The sequence below is a fragment of the Bos grunniens genome, chromosome 19 (assembly GCF_055505025.1).
Source record: "Bos grunniens cultivar Pamir isolate PY7600 chromosome 19, Bosgru_T2T1.0, whole genome shotgun sequence".
In the NCBI taxonomy this organism is placed as follows: Eukaryota; Metazoa; Chordata; class Mammalia; order Artiodactyla; family Bovidae; genus Bos; species Bos grunniens.
This window is the reverse complement of record NC_141183.1, coordinates 51,883,402-51,905,361: the sequence shown is the minus strand read 5'-3', so window position 1 is coordinate 51,905,361 and position 21,960 is coordinate 51,883,402.

Here is a 21,960-nt window from a genome sequence, read left to right as displayed (position 1 = left end):
TCAATAACCTCAGATATGCAGATGACGCCACCCTTATGGCAGAAAGTGAAGAGGAACTAAAAAGCCTCTTGATGAAAGTGAAAGAGGAGAGTGAAAAAGCTGGCTTAAAGCCCAGCATTCAGAAAACTAAGATCATGGCATCTGGTCCCATCACTTCATGGGAAATAGATGGGGAAATAGTGGAAACAGTGTCAGACTTTATTTTGAGGGGCTCCAAAATCACTGCAGATGGTGATTGCAGCCATGAAATTAAAAGACACTTACTCCTTGGAAGGAAAGTTATGACCAACCTAGACAGCATATTAAAAAGCAGAGACATTACTTTGCCAACAAAGGTCCGTCTAGTCAAGGCTATGGTTTTTCCAGTGGTCATGTATGGATGTGAGAGTTGGACTGTGAAGAAAGCTGAGCGCCAAAGAATTGATGCTTTTGAACTGTGGTGTTGGAGAAGACTCTTGAGAGTCCCTTGGACTGCAAGGAGGTCCAACCAGTCCATTCTAAAGGAGATCAGTCCTGGGTATTCATTGGAAGGACTGATGCTGAAGCTGAAACTCCAATACTTTGGCCACCTCATATGAAGAGTTGACTCACTGGAAAAGACTCTGATGCTGAGAGGGATTGAGGGCAGGAGGAGAAGGGGACGACAGAGGATGAGATGGCTGGATGGCATCACCGACTCAATGGACATGAGTTTGAGTAAACTCCAGGAGTTGGTGATGGACAGGGAGGCCTGGCATGCTGCAATTCATGGGGTCGCAAAGAGTTGGACACAACTGAGCGACTGAACTGAACTGATGCAGAGGTTGGTCCTCAAAAGAGAAGTAATTTATCTCTTGACTTGGGAATCACTGGGGTACAGGGCACTGGTTGAGCCAAAAGAGAAGTCAAGCATTATTCTAGGAAAAGAGAAAACACAACGAGAGAGAACATGACAGATATCGAACTTAGTAGATACATGATGCTCCTGGAAAGACTAGAACAAATGGGAACAGATGCAGTAATCAAATATATAATGAAAGAAAACATAAGGAAAAAAGAAAGAAAAGAAAACATAAGGATAAAACACTAGGAGGATTTCAATAGATGTCAGGGTCAAGACAAGAAGGTCTACTATCTCTCCATTTATCATGGTTGTCAAAGTAAATTCTATCCAACGACAAGATATTAATAAAGAGGAAGGAAGGGAGGGGAGAGGTCACAAAATGATCAGTGTTTGCAAATGATAAGACTGTCTAATTAGAAAAACCAGGAGAACCAAATAAAAACTAAAACCAAGAGAGTAAAAGTACTTATTTACAAAGTAAAAACTGTTTCCCTCCTATTTCTCAGATACAGCCACTTAGAAAATATAATGGAAAAGTATTAAAGTAAATATGCTTGTGCTAAGTCGCTTCAGTCATGTTCAACTCTGTGCCACCCTATGGACTGTAGCCTTCCAGGCTCTTCTTTCCATGGGGTTCTCCAGGCAAGAATACTGGAGTGGGTTGCCTTGTCCTCCTCTAAGGGATCTTCTCCACCCAGGGATTGAACCCATGTGTCTAATGGCTCCTGAATTGGCAGGCGTATTCTTTACCACCAGTGCCATGCATAATAAAAACAAAAATAAAGAAGGAGGAGAAGAAGGAAGTTCAAGGAACTCCTTTCTTATGGTTCATGCTATGGGAGGTAATTATACGCCACACTCTTGCTGTTGCTGCATATATGCTAGTTCTGAGCCCCCAGTTAAATCACACACTCCTGGACCACAGGACCTGTCCCTCTTCTGCTTCTCATCGGAAATCTAGAAAGTTAAGCACAATATGGGATCTTGGTTCCCTGACACTGGATCAGGCCCTCACACCCTGCAGGGGAAGCACAGAGTCTTGACCACTGGAGGACCAGGGAAGTCCATGCCATGCATGCTTTGTAAGACAGTATTCCGTGCAAATCATTGAAGGTTGGGTAGTTTTGGTGGCCACTTGAAACTTAAGTGCATACTTTGTTCCTCTTATGCCAAATTGATGAACTTTATCCACCATGTGCTGCACTGAAGTCTTTTTTAAAAATAATTTTTAAAATATTCATTTGTTTATTTATAGCTTGTCCTTCACGCATGCAGTCTAGCCCTAAGGACACCATTCACTTTCATGGTCTTACCACCCAATCTCTGGCTCAGACTTGTCTTCCAGCTCAGTATCTACATGTTGGACTGCCATTCCACCTCTTGACCTGGGTGTTTCCTAACATCTCAAACCTTAAGTAGAACTCTTGATCTCCCACCTGGAAGTCCACACTGCCTGCTTTTCCCCAGCATCCAGGCAACACCCTCACCCCCCACTGGCTCTAGCCAGTTGCCCCGGATCAGGTTGGGGAGGGGACAAACTCATAGAAAAAGAGACCAGACTGACTTGTGGTTATCAGAGGCAGAGGTCAGGGGAGGCAGAATTTGGATAAAGGTGGCTCAAAGTTACAAATTTCCTGTTCTAAGTACTACAATGTAATGTATTACATGATGACTAGAGCTAACACTGCTGTAAATTTGCTGAGAGTAAACCCTAAGAGCTCATCACAAGGAGAAAAGTTTTTCCTTTCTTCTTTTTTCTTTCTTTTCATTTTAATTGTAACTATATGAGAAGATGAATGTTAGCTGAACTTATTGTGGAAATTATTTCACAATGTATGTAAATTGAACCGTCATGCTGTGTGCCTTCAACTTACATACTGGTGTACTGTATGCTAATTATTTCTCAATAAACTGGAGGTGGGGGATCCATGTGAATCCAGGGTGATATATGAAGAATCATTTAACTTAACCTAAAGATTATCATTCTCAGTGACGTAAGTCAGATGGAAAAAGACAAATATCATATGATATTGCTTCTATGTGGAATTCTAAAATATGACACAAGTGAATTTATCTACAAAACAGAAATAGAGTTACAGATGTAGAAAACAAACTTATGGTTACCAGGGGATGATGGGGGAGAGATAAACTGGAAGATGAGGATTGACATATGCATCAGTTCAGTTCAGTCGCTCAGTCATGTCCGACTCTTTTCAACCCCATGGACTGCAGTACACCAGGCCTCCCTGTCCATCAACAACTCCTGGAGCTTATTCAAACTCATGTCCATTGAGTTAGTGATGCCATTCAACCATCTCATCCTCTGTCGTCCCCTTCTCCTGCCTTCAATCTTTCCCAGCATCAGGGTCATTTCCAGGGAGTCACTTCTTCTCATCAGGTGGCCAAAGTATTGGAGTTTCAGCTTCAGCATCAGTCCTTCCAATGAATATTCAGGACTGATTTTCTTGAGAATTGACTGGTTGTATCTCCTTGCAGTCCAAAGGACTCTCAAAAGTCTTCATCAACATCACAATTCAAAAGCATCAATTCTTCGGCACTCAGTTTTCTTTATAGTCCAACTCTCACATCCATACATGACTACTGGAAAAAACATAGCTTTGACTATATATGTGCATATATATGCATATATATTTATGCATACTATTATATATAAAATGGGGTTCCCCAGGTGGTGCAGTGGTAAAGAATCCGCCTGCCCGTGCAGGAAATGCAAGAGATGCAGGTTCAATCCCTGGGTCAGGAAGAGCCCCTGGAGTAGGAAATGGCAACCCACTCCAGTATTCTTGCCTAGGAAACCCCATGGACAGAGGAACCTGGCAGGCTACCGTCCATGAGGTCGCAAAGAGTCAGGTACTACTGAGGGACTGAGCACACACACATATATAAAATAGATAAATAATAAAAACCTACTGTATAGCACAGGGAACTCTATACAATATAATGGCCTATATGGGAATAATCTAAAAAAGAGTGGATATATGTATAGCTGATCTATTTTGCTGTACACTGGAAACTAAAACTATATTGTAAATCAACTATACTCCAATAAAAAAATTTTTTTTAAATATATGAAAAAAAGTCTCTTCTAAATCACTGGTCTTTTACCTCACAGTTGACTGAGCCTAGATTCCCTGATTCAGTTAGAACAGAGTCACGTGAGAAGTAAAAATGCTTACGGAAATTCAAACAAACAGGGGTGTAATAATATTGTATTGTGGCTATCATTTGCATTTCCTTGATGACTACTGAAATTGATCATATTTTCATAGAAGACTTTCGATTTTGACAATGTCATGACATAGATAACCTGAAAATGCTTCTGTTCAAAAACCTTTTGCAAAATGGATAAAGTGTAGCAACTTTCTGCTAAGACAATAGATCTTAAAAGTTCTCATCAAAAAAGTGTATAACTACATGTGGTGATGGATAGTAACTAAACTTTATTGTGGTGAGCATTTTGCAGTGTATGCATATATCAAATCATTAACTTGTACCCCTGAAACTAATACAGTGTTACTCATCAGCTACACCTCAGTAGAAATATATAGCAGTTTTCACTTAAGTATACAGCTGAGCTTTCAAGAAAGTAAGAAAAATCCTCAAAAAGGAAAAAATGTAAGAGGAACAAAGAACTGTCAGTTGTAAATTTAAGTTGTTGCTTGAACTACCTGGGGTAAGGAATCTATCTTACTAACCCAGGGGCTGGAATTTTTTTCTCTTTTTAATTGATTAAGGATTGTATTTTTTTCTTTTTTTTAGCACTTTTTTGAAGTGTAACCTGCATAGCAGAAATTTGCACCATCATAATTGTACAGTTTGATGTATTTTAACAAGTAAACACCCCCATGTAAACTAGTACCCCACCAAGTGAAGTGAAGTCGCTCAGTCGTGTCTCACTCTTTGTGACCCGATGGACGGTAGCCTACCAGGCCCCATCCGTGGGATTTTCCAGGCAAGAATACTGGAGTGGATTGCCACCCTTTTTTACTGGCACTCCAGACACCTCCCTTGTATCCCATCCAATCACTGTCCACCTCTTCAAGGGAAGCCTCTATCCTAACTTCCAACAGCATCAAATTAGCTGTGACTGTTTGGACTTTGTATAATGAAAATGCGTTATCTATGTACTAATGTGTATGATTGAAAAGGGAAAACGTTAGTCTCTCAGTTGTGTCCGACTCTTTGGACCCCATGGACTGTAGCCTGCCAGGCTCCTCTGTCCATGGATTTCTCCAGGCAAGAATACTGGAGTGGGTTGCCATTTCCTTCTCCAGGGGATCTTCCCGCCTCAGGAATCGAACACAGGTCTCGCGCATTGCAGTGAGATCTTTTACCATCTGAGCCACCAGTGAAGCCCCTGCATATACATATACTTAATACATACTTAGGAGAAGGCAATGGCACCCCACTCCAGTACTCTTGCCTGGAAAATCCCAGGGACGGGGGAGCCTGGTGGGCTGCTGTCTATGGGGTCGAACAGAGTTGGATACGACAAGCGACTTAGCAGCAGCAGCAGCGATACATACTTAAATACATACTCATTTAAGTCTGACTTTTTGTTTAACATTATCTTTGTAAGATGTATCTACAATCTTGCAGTAAATTGTAATTCATCCATACTCATCGCTGTGTAGTAGTCCAGTGTATGAATATATGACTGTTTGTTTATTTTTCCTACTGCAGATGCCATTGGGTTGCTTTCACTTTTGAGATATAATGAATATGCTACTGTTAACATTCTGTACAGACCTTTGTATCAGCACGTGCACACATTTCTTTTCTGTATACACCTAAGAGGGGAACTGCTTGGTCATCAGGCATGTTCCCATGTTCCTACTAAATGTAATTATAGGATACTGACAAACAGTTTCGTAGACACTGTCAAATACTTTTCCAAAGCAGTTATGCCAGTTTATATTCTCGCCAGCTGTCTATGAAAACCCTACCAACGCTGTGTTGTTGATATTTTCGCTTTTTTGGGCCATACTGCATGGCTTGTGGGATCTTAGTTCCCTGACCAGGGATTGAACCTGGGCCACAGCAGTGAAAGTGTCCAATCCTAACCACTGGAGTGCCAGGGAATTTCCTTGTCTTTTTCATTTTAGCCATTCTGATGGGAGTACAGTAGTATTGTATTATGGTCATAATTTGCATTTTCCTGATCACTACTGAAGTTGAGCATTTTTTCATATATTTCCTGGAAATCTGGATATCCTTTTTTCGCAAAGACCCTGTACAAGTATTTTGCCAATTTATCTACTGGGATGTCTGCTTTTTTCTTTCCATTTTACTATTTCATATTTTGATTACAATCCATCTGGAATTTATTTTTCTATATGATGTGAGTCACAGGTCAAGCATCATTTTGTTCTACAAGGATATCCAATCGACAGCACCATTTTATTTTCTACTGCAATGCCATGTTTTTCATCATTCAGGTATTATGTGCCCATAGGTCTGTTTCTGGCCTCTCTTCTGTTGGTCTATGAAACCCATCTTTGTACCAGTCTCATACCGCTTTAATTGTCCTAGTTTTAGGACAGTTCTTCTTACCTTATAGTGTAAGTCCTCCAGTTTTGTTCTGTTTCAGTGTGAGGGACTTGAGCTTTGAACTGACATATAAGGACAGGAAAGTAGAGAAGTTGATACTGAGACTTAGGAATAGATAAAACCCTAAAAATTTTCATCCAGAACAAGATAAATTTTTCCCTCCTTTCAATTTCAGGGTCTGAATTTATTCTTCCTGCATAGTTTAAGAACCCAAGCTGAAAAATCAACATAAAAGGTAATCTTTCAAAGCAAAACCCAAAATGTTCTGAAGGGATCTGACAGGAGATAAAGACTGGCTTAGGATGAGTTCTTAAAAAATTATAAAACAACAGAAGAAAAAAAACTCATGAAACATCAGTAGACCCAATAAATAGCAGAATTAGCTCTTATTCCCCAAGAACCTCAGATAACAAAATTATCATCTAGAGAATTATTTTAAAGCATGTTTAAGATAACTAAATACATAAAAAGAAGAGAACAGAAAACAGAAAAGGCAATATTTTTTCAAAAGACTAAACTGACTTGAAAAAGAATCACATAGAATTTCAAAGAATGAAATATATACTCCTTAAAATTGACCATATTCACTGATTCCACGAAGGTGGAAAGTCTTAGTTAAATAAATGATGGGTTTTAATCATAGAAGCATAAACATGACCCTGATTATTGTCCTTTCCAACTGCAGGCATCAAGCAACCTTTCATCTTTGGTTATGACATGATTAATGCCAGAAGACACGGAATAAGCAGGAAATGATCAGAATGGACTGGGCATCCCTACTAATTCATCTTCACAGTATTTGTCTTAAATGTCAAAAGTGGCATTTGTAGTGATACACCACCAAGAGGATAATGCTCAGAAATGACCCAGCAAAATAGAAATTCAGAGGAAGCTTTCCCGGTGACTAAGTAGTTAGTGTTGGAAGAGGGGTTTTAATGTCACATGAGCAAAATAAGTGCCATCTGGCTGATTCAGGCTTGGGTTGTGTTGCAGGCAGCTGGCATAATTCTCCATATTTCATTTCCCCAAGCTGGATAGTGGAGCCAGGCTTTGGAGTCAAATCTGGATTTAAATTGTGCGTTTCTGTCACAGAATTGGGTGTCTAATCCCTGTATTTGGCCCAGAGTTGGGCATCCAATCCCTGAGGTCTCTCTTCCCCTCCCACCTTCAGGACCCTTAACAAAGCCTGAGTGCTGTGACCATAATGATAGCGCTCTGCCTACCTGAGTCCTAAGGCCCCTCACAAGAGCAGTGATGGCTGTATACAAACACTCAAGTCAGCCACGACACCCAACGTTTTATATATTGGGTTGGCCAGAAAGTTCGTTAGGGTACTTGAACAAACTTTTTGGCCAATCCAATACATCCCTTTTGGGTTACCTGATAGCTCAGCAGTGAAGAATCCCCCTGCCAATAAAAATGCAGGTTCGAGCCCTGGGTCGGGGAAGACCCCCTGGAGGAGAAAATGGCAACCCACTCCAGTATTCTTGCCTGGGAAACCCCATGGACAGAAGAACCCGGTGGGCTACAGTCCATGGGGTCGCAAAGAGTCAGACACGACTGAGTATGCACGCATACATACATCCCTTCATTTCAGTCCTCACAATAACCCTGGAATAGAAATAGAGAGACAAATAGAGATATAGCTAATTTCCCCCATTTTGTTTGCCCAAGATCATATGCTAAATTGTGCCCGAAAGGAGATTTGAACCCCTGTCTATTCTAGGTACTTTGCATAATACTCAGTTGCCAGACTCGTGGCTCATTTCAATACTTGCTACATCCAATTTCCTTCTGAACAACAACAGCAACCCCTGGCAAAGAAACAAAAGGCTGGGCTGATTCACTCCTGGGCAGTTCTGTGGTCTTGACGGCAGCCATGTTTCCGTTGCACGGCTGGCCGTTCCCCCTCAGCTGTGCGTAAACCCCTTCTTATGTAAACCCCTCACCCAGGGCAGGCTTTATTGAGGCCGCCTTCAAAGCCAAGGCGGCCATCTGAGAGGGTGGAAGAAACCAGTAAAAGATGGGATTCTGGGGAGCCATCCCAGGTACAGCAGCACATTTGTGGAGCAAATTTGGTGCACTCATAACGGCAGTTAATGAGCACAAGTGAAGTTCAGTTCTTTGTGTAAACAAGGGAGAGAGCATGTGTCTGAATGTAATTCTGACTGCATCAAGGTCATTTTAGAGCTGGTGGAGCTCTATTTGTCTTAGGAAATCTCGAAAACTTTTATAGGGAATTCGGAAAATATTTTCTGCCAGCAGGAAAGATAAAATCCGTGCACACAAAGTACAGCCATAGGCCCAGAGACTGAACAGACAGACTGCTGTAAAACCCCCGTTTAATAAGGCATTAAAATGCCATCGACCTGGACACATTTAAAAAAAGAGAGAGAGCGAGCTATGAAAACAAATACCATTCAAATAATTAGGATCTTATGCCTGAGGCCAGCCTTGATGCCAAGCAGGGACTTCCCTGCAGGAATCGGAGCTGAGCCTGACCCCCAAAAGGAGGAATTGGCGAAGACAAAGGCCAGTTCTGCGCGCGGGGGTGGGGGGGTGGGGGGGTGGTCTTTCCCAGTCCCGCTCCCACCGCCTGGCCCTCGATGCTGAAGGCAGAGCATGTCAAACAGTTTCCCTCGCCGACATCTTGGGGGACTTTGCAGTCCAGTAACTCAGTGGGGCCCCGGAGGACTGCTGACGAGTCTTCTGGAAGGGCGTGCTCCCTAAGGTGGCCACGAAGCTGTCTCCGGCTCCATAGAGGACAAGGAGGCATTTGAAGGCCCACTCAATTGGGTAAATACGCTCCCCTTGGGGTGGGGGTTGGCGAGAGCACATTTGTTTGTGAACGTAGCTGTGAGGGGGAAAAAGATGTCTTTTCAGCGGCTCCTGCAAATACGGAAGCCGCTGCAGAGCTATTTCCTGCCGCGCAAGCTTCTGAATAGTCGAAGGCCAGGTGCACAGCCGCGCGCTTCATTACCCGCGTCCCCCAAGGTAGTTCCCAAGGGCTCAGCCTCAGAAAATTTGAAAAATAAAGGACTTGTCTTATTTCTGGAGAGATTGTTTGTTGGGAGGGAGAGGGGGCAGGGCACCAGTATTGTGTGCAGAACGGCCTGTTATGAAATGATGCTTAGCAGGTCTGATGGAAGGAGCTTTCCTAAAATGGAATTTTAAATCAGATATGTCTCTGATACAGTCGAGAGGACCTTGTATTTTTCCGCTTTTCATTCTCTTTTTTAAAAGCTCCTCATACGAGTTTGTGTCACTCATCAGGAACTTTCTTTAAAGAAGCCTGTAGAGAAATTTGTGACTTATCCGCATGTTTCCCATATGTTATTTCTTATTCCTCTTGTACATGCCGTTTCTTCCAGTAGATTGTAATCACCAGCAACATTTGAAAATGAGAGAGTGATGAAAGGGAGAGAAAAAGAAAAGGAAAAGAATGAAAGAAACCTAATTAAAGTCTATGCATTTGCTGGGGTTTATTTGAATGGACCAGTTGGTTTCATTTTGCAATACAAAAGAAAAATTCAGGCCTAAGGGCCTAAGAGTTTCATTAAATTCAGCTTTGGTGAGTTCTAATAATACAGCGGTTTATTAAAAGTGTGAAAAATGTCATTGCCGAGGCCTTCCCTGAGCTGCAGCCTCACCTCCCGGGTATGAGTCATGCTTCCTCCATGGCTGCCTAAGCTGTAAAGTTGTGGGCAGGATATTTAAGGTCCAGGGAGCCGGCTTCTTGAACCTGTCTTGCCTTTTGGCTGGGATCACACCCCAATTAGCAATCTTGCCATCCAGAGCAGTAGCTGGACAGCAAAAGTGAGAGAGGGGCAGGGTGCTTGAGGCTGTTGTAAACGATTAGTCCAAAAAGAATAACGTAAAGCTTAGAACTCAGTCCCCGGCAGGAGTCGGCTGGAGGAAATGAAAGGATCAACAAGGAGAGAGGAGCACTGTGGCTGATTGTTCCTGACCACAGCCGCAGGCTTTTCTGCCTGTGCCGGAAATTGATCTCGTCAAAAGCTGAGGATGCAGGCAAGGCAAGGATAAGGATAAGGCAGGTGATGAAGCTAAATCATCCACCCCCAGAGCTGATGAGATTGCTCAGTGCCTCGCCAGCCATTCCCCTTCCTTAACCTATATAAAAAAAAGCAGTGGTGGATTTTTTTTTCGTAAGAAAATGCAAAAATGAGCGTGGATTGGTACTCACTGGACCAACAGGAAGCTTCATAATTGCAATCCCTTTCATTTCTTATGAAGTATTCTTACGCAGAACAGCTCATTTGGCCCATGAACTGAACCTAGGAGGTTGGCAGCACAGATATGACCCATCTCTCTTCGTAAATGAGGACCTTGAAGCCAAGAGAGGCTGAGGGATTTTTCCAAGGCCTCCAACAAAATAGTGGCAGAGCTGGGCCTTTCTTTCAGGAATAGGTTAATTCCTAGTGTCACTGAGTTTGGTGATGGGTTCTGAAGGAAGAACCCAGCAGAAAACCCAGCCCATCCCTTCCTGGAGGCACTGGTAAAGATAGCTGGCTTTTCCTTTGCAGGACCACCCTTTCCTAACTGTCCTGGAGTGTCGTCCTGAATCCTGGATGAGCCCCAAACCCCTGAGAGTGTGAGGTGCTCCGAGGGCTGGAGAGACAGCAGGATTCTTCCCAGCATCACTTTCCCACTCCCCTGGCACTGTGTACCTAACTGCGCCTAGATCTCGGCTTTGGCATCTGTTAAAGGAGGCTTAACTGTGAGACAGGAGAAGCAATAAAGTCCTGAAAGGCAATAAAAGGAATTTCCTAGGGAAAAAAAAAAAAAAAAACTCACATCTTTTAAGCATCAAAAATGAAATCTGTGTAGACTGGCATTCCATGTCAGGGAAGGGGAGCACACTTTTTCTAAAAAAAATTTTATTGGAGTATAGTTGTGTTGTGCTAGTCAAGTTGTGATAGTCTCTACCATACAACAAAATGAATCTGCTGTACGTATACATATGTCCCCTCTTTTTTGGATCTCCATCCCACTTAGGTCACCCTGAGCATTGAGCAGTGTTCCCTGTGCTATACAGTAGGTTATCATTGTTATCTATTTTATTCATAGAATCGATAGTATATAATATGATATTGGAATACATTCTTAAATAAATGTGGTTATGTTATTTTTTTTAAGTAAAAAAAATGTGTATATATCTCAGTCCCAATCTCCCAATTCATCCCACTCTCCCTTTCCCCCTTGGTTTGTTCTTTAAGTCTGTGTCTCTATTTTTCTTTGTAAATAAGATCGTCTAAACCAATTTTTTTCAGATGCCACATATATGTGTTGATATGCACATTTTTATTGTTGTTATCTTATTTAATCTTTTCTATAACCTTGGAAGTTAGGTAGTACTTCATTGGTCCTAATCAACAGGTGGGGAGATGAGGCAAACATCTAATAAGTGGTGGTTATCCAGGCTCCTTCTCTCCACTACCTCCCTGTACCTCTCATTCCAAAGCTCTGATAAACCATTCCTGGAAGATCAGGCAAACCAGAGCTTCATGGCGACTCCTCTATCACCCTATAGTCACCATAATTTTTAATCTTACCTTAAAGCAAAGAGCCTTAAAGCACATGCTCCCAAGATAGTCTATATTATTTAAAAGCATTGGAGAAGACTCTTGAGAGTCCCTTGGACTGCAAGGAGATCACTCTGGGTGTTCTTTGGAAGGAATGATGCTAAAGCTGAAACTCCAGTACTTTGGCCACCTCATGCGAAGTGTTGACTCGTTGGAAAGGACCCTGATGCTGGGAGGGATTGGGGACAGGAGGAGAAGGGGACAACAGAGGATGAGATGGCTGGATGGCATCACCGACTCGATGGACGTGAGTTTGAGTGAACTCCGGGAGTTGGTGATGGACAGGGAGGCCTGGCGTTCTGAGATTCATGGGGTAGCAAAGAGTCAGACACGACTGAGCGACTGAATTGAACTGATATGTGTGTGTGTGTGTGTGTGTGTGTATGTGTATGACTTAATAATATAGACATTAGATATTTGAAAAAGAATGAGATTAAAATAAATAGAAAAGGAAGTTCAGCTGATTCACATTGCTGTACAGTAAAAACCAATACAACATTGCAAAGTAATTATCCTCCAATTAAAAATAAATTTAGGGACCTCTCTAGTGGTTCAGTGTTTAAGCCTTCACCTTCCAATGCAGAGGGTGCAGGTTCAACCCCTGGTTGCAGAACTAAGATCCCACATGACTCATGACCAAAAAATCCAAACAGACAACAGAAGCAATATCATAATAAATTCAATAGAGACTTTAGAGGGTATGGGGAGGGAGGAGGGAGGAGGGTTCAGGATGGGGAGCACGGGTATACCTGTGGCGGATTCATTTTGATGTTTGGCAAAACTAATACAATATTGTAAAATTTAAAAATAAAAAAAAATTTTAAAAAAAGGAAGTCAATAGAGACTTTAAAAAAATATCCTAATCAAAAAAAATCTTAAAAATATATTTTAAGAAGACTTAAACAGAAGCACTTTATTTTTAAAAAATACAATAGTTGCATGATTGTTTTAAAATATTTGAGCCTACCCTAAAATAAACCCTACCCTCCATAAAAAAGAAAAGAAAAAAGTTGTAGTATTTCCTTCTGTTACCCTACTTTGGAGAGTCCTGCTATAGATTCAGACATAGTGCTAAGTATAACTAGGAAATTCATGACTGTAGACATTATTGATGGAATCACAGACTTCCAGTGTTGCAGAGGATATGAGGAGCTGTGTGGAAAAAGGAAACGGAGGCTCAGAAAGAGAGCAAGTCACACAGCCGGCATGTGACTAAACTGGCTCCAGGACCAACATCTCCTCACGCTAGGTCCCTAGCCCTTTTCACAGATCTACACTGATGTAGAAAGAAGCCAAAAGCTCCTTTTCTTGAGCTAGAAAAGTACATTAGGGTCTTCGGTATGACAGCCTGGAGCTTAATGCCTGAAACTTCAGTGCTGTGTTTGGAGTAAATTCAGTCCATCAACTGCCCAGAAGAGGCAGCCCCTGACTTTTTAGTTGGGCTACAGAGCACATGCACCGGGCCTTCAGCACGTGGGGTCTAAGGAAAAGGAAGACTGCTGCGCTGTATTTGATGCTATTAAAAGCAGCTCACATAGTTTCCATCATTCTTAATGGAGCCATGTCATTTGACACCCAGCCCTCGCTTCAGGCACCCTAACAAGGAATTCTTGGTGTAAAGGAAAAGCGACTCCCAAACAAAAAGTGACTGTCTTCTAGGTCATCCCAAGACAGCCTGTTGTAACCAGGAGTTGGAAAGCAAGGAAATCACCCTGACTTTGCCACCCACACCGTGTGGGGCTTGGGGCCATCGCCCAAAACACTTTAAGCAGTTGTTTTAAAGGTATCTGGATTATTTACTGACTGTTCGTTTGGACCAAGCTGACCCAGCCTCATGGAGAAGATGAAGCCTAATGCAATGACAGCCCCTCCCTTTATCAGCTGGGAGGCAACAGATAACCCAAGTTCATGGCCCAGTGTGGGTGGGGGGTTGTGGTTGGTGGAAACGATTGTAAATTTCAGTGCCACAAATTATTCAGTAAATCACATTTAGAGAAGTCTCCCAATTCCTTAGACCCAAGCCTGAAGAAGTTTCAAATTAGACAGGAATAGAGTCACAGACGTAGAGAACAAATATATTGATACCACGGGGAAAGTGGAGGGGGTGGGAAGAATTAAGAGATTGGGATTGACACGTGTACACTATTGATATTGTGTATAAAATAGATAAGGGCTTCCCAGGTAGCTCAGTGGTATAAAGAATCTGCCTGCCAATGCAGGCGATGCGGGTTTGATTCCTGGGTCGGGGAGATCCCCTGGAGAAGGAAATGACAACCCCCTCCAGTATGCCTGCCTGGGAAATCCCATGGACAGAGGAGCCTGCTAGGCTGTAGTCCATGGGGTTGCAAAGAGTTGGACACGACTAAACAACAAGAGAAACAACAAATGAAATAGACAACGAATGAGAACATATTGTATAGCACAGGGAACTCTACTTAATGCACTACGGTAGGTGCCCTGAATGGAAGGAAGTATATGGACATACGCGGATTAGAAACTAGCACAGCATTGTAAAGCAACTATAAAAAAGAGAAGTTTCCGATCAGAAGACAGTGAGGAGCCAAGCTAGCTCCATAGTTGATTGTGCAGGCAGGATGGTGAGAACAACTCCCCTGCTCATGCCAGCACCTGCGTGGGACAGAGGTCGAGGTGTGAGGGCATGGGGGACTAAGGAGCCCCATCACTGCCCAGGCACGCGCCTTCTCTCAGAGGCTTGTGTAGGAGGCCATGTCTGGGGGCTTCTCACCTTGGTTTGGTTTTTCTCTTTTTTAGCGAGAAACAAGGCCAGTCCCTTCTTGGCAGAGGCAGAGTGGTCTCACAGAAGAGTTTAGGGGAGAGGATAGTTTGGAATTCCCCAAAGGAGAAAGAGATGTAAAGACAACAGAGAGTGGAGGCTGGGATCTAGTACTACAGGCGCTTATTTGCCCCCAGGAAGTAACTGGATAAGAAGACAGAGCTGCCAGCCAGAGTGGGTATTGGCCTGTCAAGGCAGGAGGTTCTCTGATAGCTTGTGACCCTGGGGGCCGGGCTGTGACCCTGAACCTGAGCTGCTGGAGTGCCCCGCTTTCTCATTTCACCCACGACAGTAGCCAGGAGCAGAGGACTCAAGCCACTCCAAGCTGCAAGCAGAGTCCCCAGTGAAGGCAACATTGCTTTCCTTGAGCAGCCTCCTGTCTCCTGCTTGGGCAGTTCCCTGACTCCACGTGTCTGAACAGCCTTCACCCCAAGATGGACTCTTTACAACAGCCCGAAGCTCTGCAGCCTCACACAGCTGGCAGCCCAGACCTAGGGCTTTGCTGCTGGGCAGACAAGCCAAGCCTAATGGAAGAGAGAAAAATTGCACGGATGTAGGCACTCTTTCGGAGAAGGCAATGGCACCCCACTCCAGTACTGTTGCCTGGAAAATTCCATGGATGGAGGAGCCTGGTAGGCTGCAGTCCATGGGGTTGCGAAGAGTCGGACACTACTGAGCGACTTCACTTTCACTTTTCACTTTCCTGCATTGGAGAAGGAAATGGCAACCCACTCCAGTGTTCTTGCCTGGAGAATCCCAGGGACGGGGGAGCCTGGTGGCTGCCGTCTATGGGGTCACACAGAGTCGGACACGACTGAAGTGACTTAGCAGCAGCAGCAGGCACTCTTTACAAAGTAGAATCTACATAATTCCACAAGTGTTTGGGATGGGCAGGTGGTAAGTCAGCTGAGGGGGTGCCATTTACCCAAAAGTAGAAGGGGAGGGGAGGCCTGGAGGATGAGAATGGGTTCAAGAGTAAACTGGCGGAGTCGGAGATCCTAACATTTCTTAAGTAGAACCATCCAGGAGACAGACTCAAGAGAGGGAAGTGAGGTTAGGCTTGAGATGCATTGGTGTTTGTTGATGAAGGAAGCTGTGGAAATAGTCAGCATCATTGAGGGAGAGCAGTTAGTGAGAAGAGTGAAAAGTGAGAGTGAAATTGTACAGTAGTGTCTGACTCTTTGCGGCCCCATGGACTATAGCCCACCAGACTTCTCTGTCCTTGGAATTCTCCAGGCCAGAATACTGGAGTGGGTAGCTATTCCCTTTTCCAGTGGATCTTCCCAACCCAGAAGTTGAACCCAGGTCTCCCACATGACAGACACATTCTTTACCATCTGAGCCACAAGGGAAGCCCAAGAATACTGGAATGGGTAGCCTATCCCTTCTCTAGAAGATCTTCCTGACCCAGGAATCAAACTGGGGTCTCCTGCATTGCAGGCAGATTCTTTACCACCTACCAGCTGGTATATAAAACTGATAAACAATAAGGACCTACTGTGTAGCACGGGTTACTATATTTGATATCTTATAATAATCTATAATGGAAAAGAATCTGAACATTATACACATATATGAAAGTGAAAGTCACTCAGTCGTGTCCAACTCTTTGTGACTCCATGAACCATACAGTCCATGGAATTCTCCAGGCCAAAATACTGGAGTGGGTAGCCATTCCCTTCTCCAGGGGATCTTCCCAACCCCGGGAACGAACCCAGGTCTCCTGCACTGCAGGCAGATTCTTTATCAGCTGAGACATGACTGAAGCGCCTGTTCCTATGTCGGAATATCCCCTGGAGAAAGGAATGGCAATCTACTCTAGTACTCTTGCCTGGGAAATCCCATGGACAGAGGAGCCTGGTGGGCTACAGTCCATGGGGTCACAAAAGAGTCAGACGACTTAGCGACTGAGCACCTGTGTATATATATGTGTGTGTATGTGTGTGTGTGTAGATATAACTGAATCACTTTGCTATATACCTGAAGTGGACACGTTGTAAATTAACTGTACTTCAATAAAAAAATGGATGTATGAATGAATAAATGAGAAGGTGAATGCCCCAGACCTTGCACAAGAGCAGCGTCAAAGGCCTAGACGGAGGAAGGGGTGTCTAGGAGGGAGATCCCAGTGTCAGGAGGAAAGCGAGTGACGGGAGGGCCTGGAAGTCGGCCTCAGGCCTCTTGACTTCCATCCATAGCATTTGGGTGCAGTTTCTTTCACTCTTTCCTCTTCTATTTCAGGAACTTCGATAACCCTAACATTTTCCTTTTTTTTCTGTCTTTTCATTTTGAAAGTAGTACATGCTTATTGTAACAAGTCAAACAAAACAGAGATGTATGAAGAAACTATCAGAAAACAATCCTTCCTAAATTGTTCCTGTGCTCCATCAAACACACACACACATATACACACAAATACGTATCACAGGCTCACACATCGCTCACAAGCATATAGACTCACATGCCACACACAGAAGTTGCACACACATATGTGCACACATACGCAGAGGTTTTGTTTTATATTTCACACAAATGGGAAGCCATACATATTACTCAGAAATTTTTTCACATAATATAGCATGGAAAAGTGAAAGTGAAGTCGTTCAGTCGTGTCTAACTCTTCGCGACCCCATGGCCTGTAGCCTACCAGGCTTCTCGGTCCATGGGATTTTCCAGGCAAGAATACTGGAGTGGGTTACCATCTCCATCTCCAGGAGATCTTCCTAACCCAGGGATTGAACCCGGGTCTCCCTCGTTGTAGGCAGATGCTTTACCGTCTGAGCCACCAGGGAAGTCCGTATATCATGGAGGTATATATTTATATATTTCTTGATCTTGTTGATTGTTGTTTAATGATCTACAGTTTGTGCAATATTTTTTTCATTTTCTAGTACTATTGAGATCATATTCTACATTCTGTTCTATAGTGTTCAATCATGTCTGACTCTTTGTGACCCCATGGACGGTAGCCCACCAGGCTCCTCTGTCCATGGGATTATCCCAGCAAGAATCCTGGAGTGGGCTGCCATTTCCTCCTCCAGGGAATCTACTCAACCCAGGGACAGACCTGGCATCTCTTGTGTCTCCTGCATTGGCAGGCAGATTCTTCACCACCGCACCAGCTGGGAAGCCCATACACTATATTACAATCCTCTTTTTTCACTTAGTTTTTAAATCATTTCCCCATGTCACTAAACACACTTTGTAAACACAGGGTCAATGACTACATCATATTCCAGAATCTGAGTATATCATAATTTACTTAACCATAATTTACTCTCTGCCGATTCAGAGCTATTAAAAATAATAACCACAATGAACATTATAGAACATTAAGCTCTGTCCACATTTCTGGTTATTTTCTTTAGGATATGAACACTTTTAGAGTCTTTGTGCACACTACCAAATTGCTTTTTCCAGAAAGACTATAGCAATCTGTTCTCCTGCCAGCAAGGGCTAAAAGAGGCTACCCACATCTTTTCTTAAATGTTGATTTACTTGTTAGACAAAAGCAGTATATTATCACTTTAAATTGCATTTTCAATTATTAGGGATGTTCTTCTTGTTCAAGTTTATTAATCATTTGTCCTTCTTCACTTAAGAGCGATCTGATGGGTGGAGGTGGTAGGAGGGAGATTCAAGAGGGAGTAGATATATATGCGTACATGGCTGATTCACTTTGTTGTACAGCAGAAATGAACACAACTAACACTATAAAGCAATTATACACCAATAAAATTATTTTTCAATTAAAAAAAAAAAAAAGAATGATCTGATCATGGGCACCCACGGCTCTCATTTTCCAAGCCAGCCCTTTCTCCCTCCTCTCCAGCCCTGCCCCACCCCTGAGCCCTCCTGGCCCAGCGGTTCACTCCTCTCCCTGGGCTCTGAGATCGACCTCCCCATCCAGCTTCTGCATCCCATCTGCTGACGAGCCTCTCCCGTCCCCGCCGCGGTCCTATGGCCAGTCTCTCTCACAGCCTCTGTGCCCGAAGATGCCCTTGCTCTAAGTCCCCTAAACCCCTTGCACCAGAGAACCAAGCACAAGCCTAGAATTCTCCAGCAGGCTTCCAGGGTTCGCCATCAACCTGGGGTCAGTGGTGACAGCGGGCAAACCCAGCAGGGCCCTTCTTGCCCCACACGGGACCCAGGTACCTGGGGAGGGGCGCCCAGCAGGGGCCTAACCTGCCGGCACTTTGCACAACCTCATCTCATCTTTCCCATTTTCCTGCCCTCTGCATGATTCCAACTCGGGCTTTAATTTTCTCAAATGATACAATTTGGTGGTTTGGGGTTTCTGCAGGAGAATTTCTGTGATCCTCAGAGTACCGGGGCCTGTTTGCTCTTGTTAGAGAAGAGGGACTGTGGACGCTCTGCAGACCCCGTCAGGCTGTGGTAATAACCAGGGGCCGCTGGAGCGGCAAAGCATAAACCTGGTCCTTCTTAGTGAGACTTCGCAGAAATCCCACTGGAGATTTTTTGGCCCCTGCCCTGTCTACTTTCCTTCATCATGATAAATGACTGAAAAGAAAACTATCTAATCTCCAAACTGCTCGCATTTTTTTTTTCTTCCCCCAACTCTTTCTTCAAGGAGAGATGGGAGCACACAGTCACATAAAACAGAGTCCTTCATCGCCTGCTTCTCAGGAGACGGTTCTTTCCCTTTTCATCCGGGCCTGTTTCTGATCTCTGATGGGCTCGCCCTGAAAGCTCCAGCGGGGCCCTCTCTAATCAGCTGCGACAGACGCGGCTGTGGCTCGGGTTGCCCATTGAAACTGAATTGATTACCCGGCCCCTTTGCCATTTTGTTCTGCACACAATTGCTTAATAGCTGTCACCTTGGCTTTCAGTCGCAGCCGGCTTTGGGGCTGACTGGTTCCCATTACTCAGGATGGCCAGTGCAAGTTCATCACCTTTACAGGATGTCCGTGATTGATTCCGTATGCCTTGGAGACCTGTAATGTATTTGCATAGGAGGGCGGGGGGCGGACCCAATAGAGATCTCTGGGCCTCGGGAACTGCCAGGTTTTGCTGGGGGCCATATTTGAATCATTACCAGGGCTTCTTGTCACGAGTCTGGCCTCTGCTGACATCTCTGCTAATGAATTTGTAAATTAAAAAAAACTTTGCTGTTGCCACCTGTCGCCTGTAAGGCGGGGTGGGGTGCGGGGGGTGGGGGAGTTCGGCCCGCGGGACCCCAGATTTTCCCGCCTAGTCTTTGAAATGAAGCTCTCTCCTTCCCCATTCCCTCCCCCTGGTCACCAAGCAGGAGCAACCTGGCTTGGAGGCAGACATCTTTCAAGTGAAATCCTTTGCGCTGGGAACTACTTCAATTAGACAGCAGGGGGAATGTTAACATGCCCTCCGGCCTTTTAAGTGGGTTTTAATTTTATGTTGTAAGATAAGACACTGCATGGTTGGGGCTGCTACTCCTTCAGGGGGCTCCATTAGTGGGAAGAGGCGAGGCCTCTTGACCCCCTGAGGCCCAGCGGAGGCTGCAAGTTGGTTTGGTTTTTTAACAATTTGTCAGCCTGACCCAGCTTCATCTTTGCATTCTCCCTTCAGTGATCCCAGGCTCTTCTGCTGTTGGCCGGGAGCTGGATGGCTGAGTTGAGGCCGGGAGTCTGGTCCAGTTTCTCCTGGGGCCTGGCCCTGGGCTGACAGCAGGGCCCTGTTGGGAGTGGGGGGGAGTTTGACCGGGGGCAGGGCAGGGTGTTGGGGGGGCAGCCTGCCTGCCTATGGCTCACAGTTGAACGTTCGTTTTTTTTCTTTTTTTTTTCCCTTCCCAGGCAGGGCACCGCCGCAGCAGCCACTTTTCATGTGGCAGGTTTCTGGCCTGATGATGTATGACCTGTTGGCGCTACTGAATGGTGCCCTTTGTTCCAGGGGATCCCATGTGCCCCCTTTTTATTGACTTGTTGATTCAAAGGGGCAGGAAAGTTCCACAAATCCCACTGCAGGCCCTGTTCTAGCCCTGCCCAGGTGGGGAAGTCCACGGACCTCATGCTTCCCAGAAAAGCTGGTAGGAAGCTGCGGGCTGCCTGAAGACAAAATCTCTCTTAAGAAGCGGCTTTCTTTACCTCAAACTCAGGCAACTGTGTGTCTGGAGAGAGCCTGGGAACACATATCAAGCTCCCAGCCCTCTAGAAGGTGTGGAGTATTCCAGAATGCCATCTGCACCCAGAAAAAAAAGAGCAGAGCAGGTGTGTGTTAGGAAGAGCCCCCACTTCCCTGTCCTCTGGGCCAAGTTCAGTGAAGTTTTTCTCTGTGACCAACAAGGTGGGTGTGTATGTGTGCATTCAGGTGTGTCCAACTCTTTGCGACCCTATGGACTGTAGCCCGCCAGGCTCCTCTGTCCATGGGATTCTTTAGGCAAGAATACTGGAGTGGTTTGCCATTTCCTCCTCCAGGGAACCTTCCCAATCCAGGCAATGAACCTGTATCTCCTACATTAACCAGTGGATCCTTTACCACTGAGCCACCTGGGAAGACAGCAGCAAAATGAAGAAGGAGCCTGGCTTCCTTCTGCAGGGAGAAGTCCTGCCAGAGAACAATCCCAGGGCCACAGGGGAGGACCCTGGGGAAATAGGAGACAAGGTTGATGTCTACCCAGCAGGAAATTTCATCTTAATCCTGCTGAGGACAAGGATTTACAGGGTACCCCTTACCCTTGTCTTCTCTTCCCTGACTCCCTCCTGGAGATGGTGGGTGACAGTGAGCAGTTTTGGAAAAGGAGCCAGGAAGGGTAGGGAGCCAAAGAGGTGAGGAGTTGTTAGGAGGGAGACCCAATACACCTTCGGACATCAGTTTCTCTTCTCATTTAGGACTGTGAACCTGGACTGGATTTTGTCTCCTTTTTTTTACCCCATCTTAAGACCAAACTTCAAGGATTTGGCAGAGGACTGGACAAACAACGGTCTCTGCCAAGCCTCAATTCCTCCTCTAGGGGGTGAGGTGCAGGGGGTTGATGGGCGCACACATTGACTGTTGTTCCAGGAAGCTGCAGGCTCTGACTCCAACCAGCTCTTCAGTTCCTTGTCTGAAGTAGCCATACAGATGCCACCAAGAACTCCCCACCTGTGAGCATACTTCGCCCACATTGCAAGGTTGTGGGTCCACTACTCAAAGGTGACAGATTCTTGTATACTGTCTCCCTGCCCTTCTGGGGT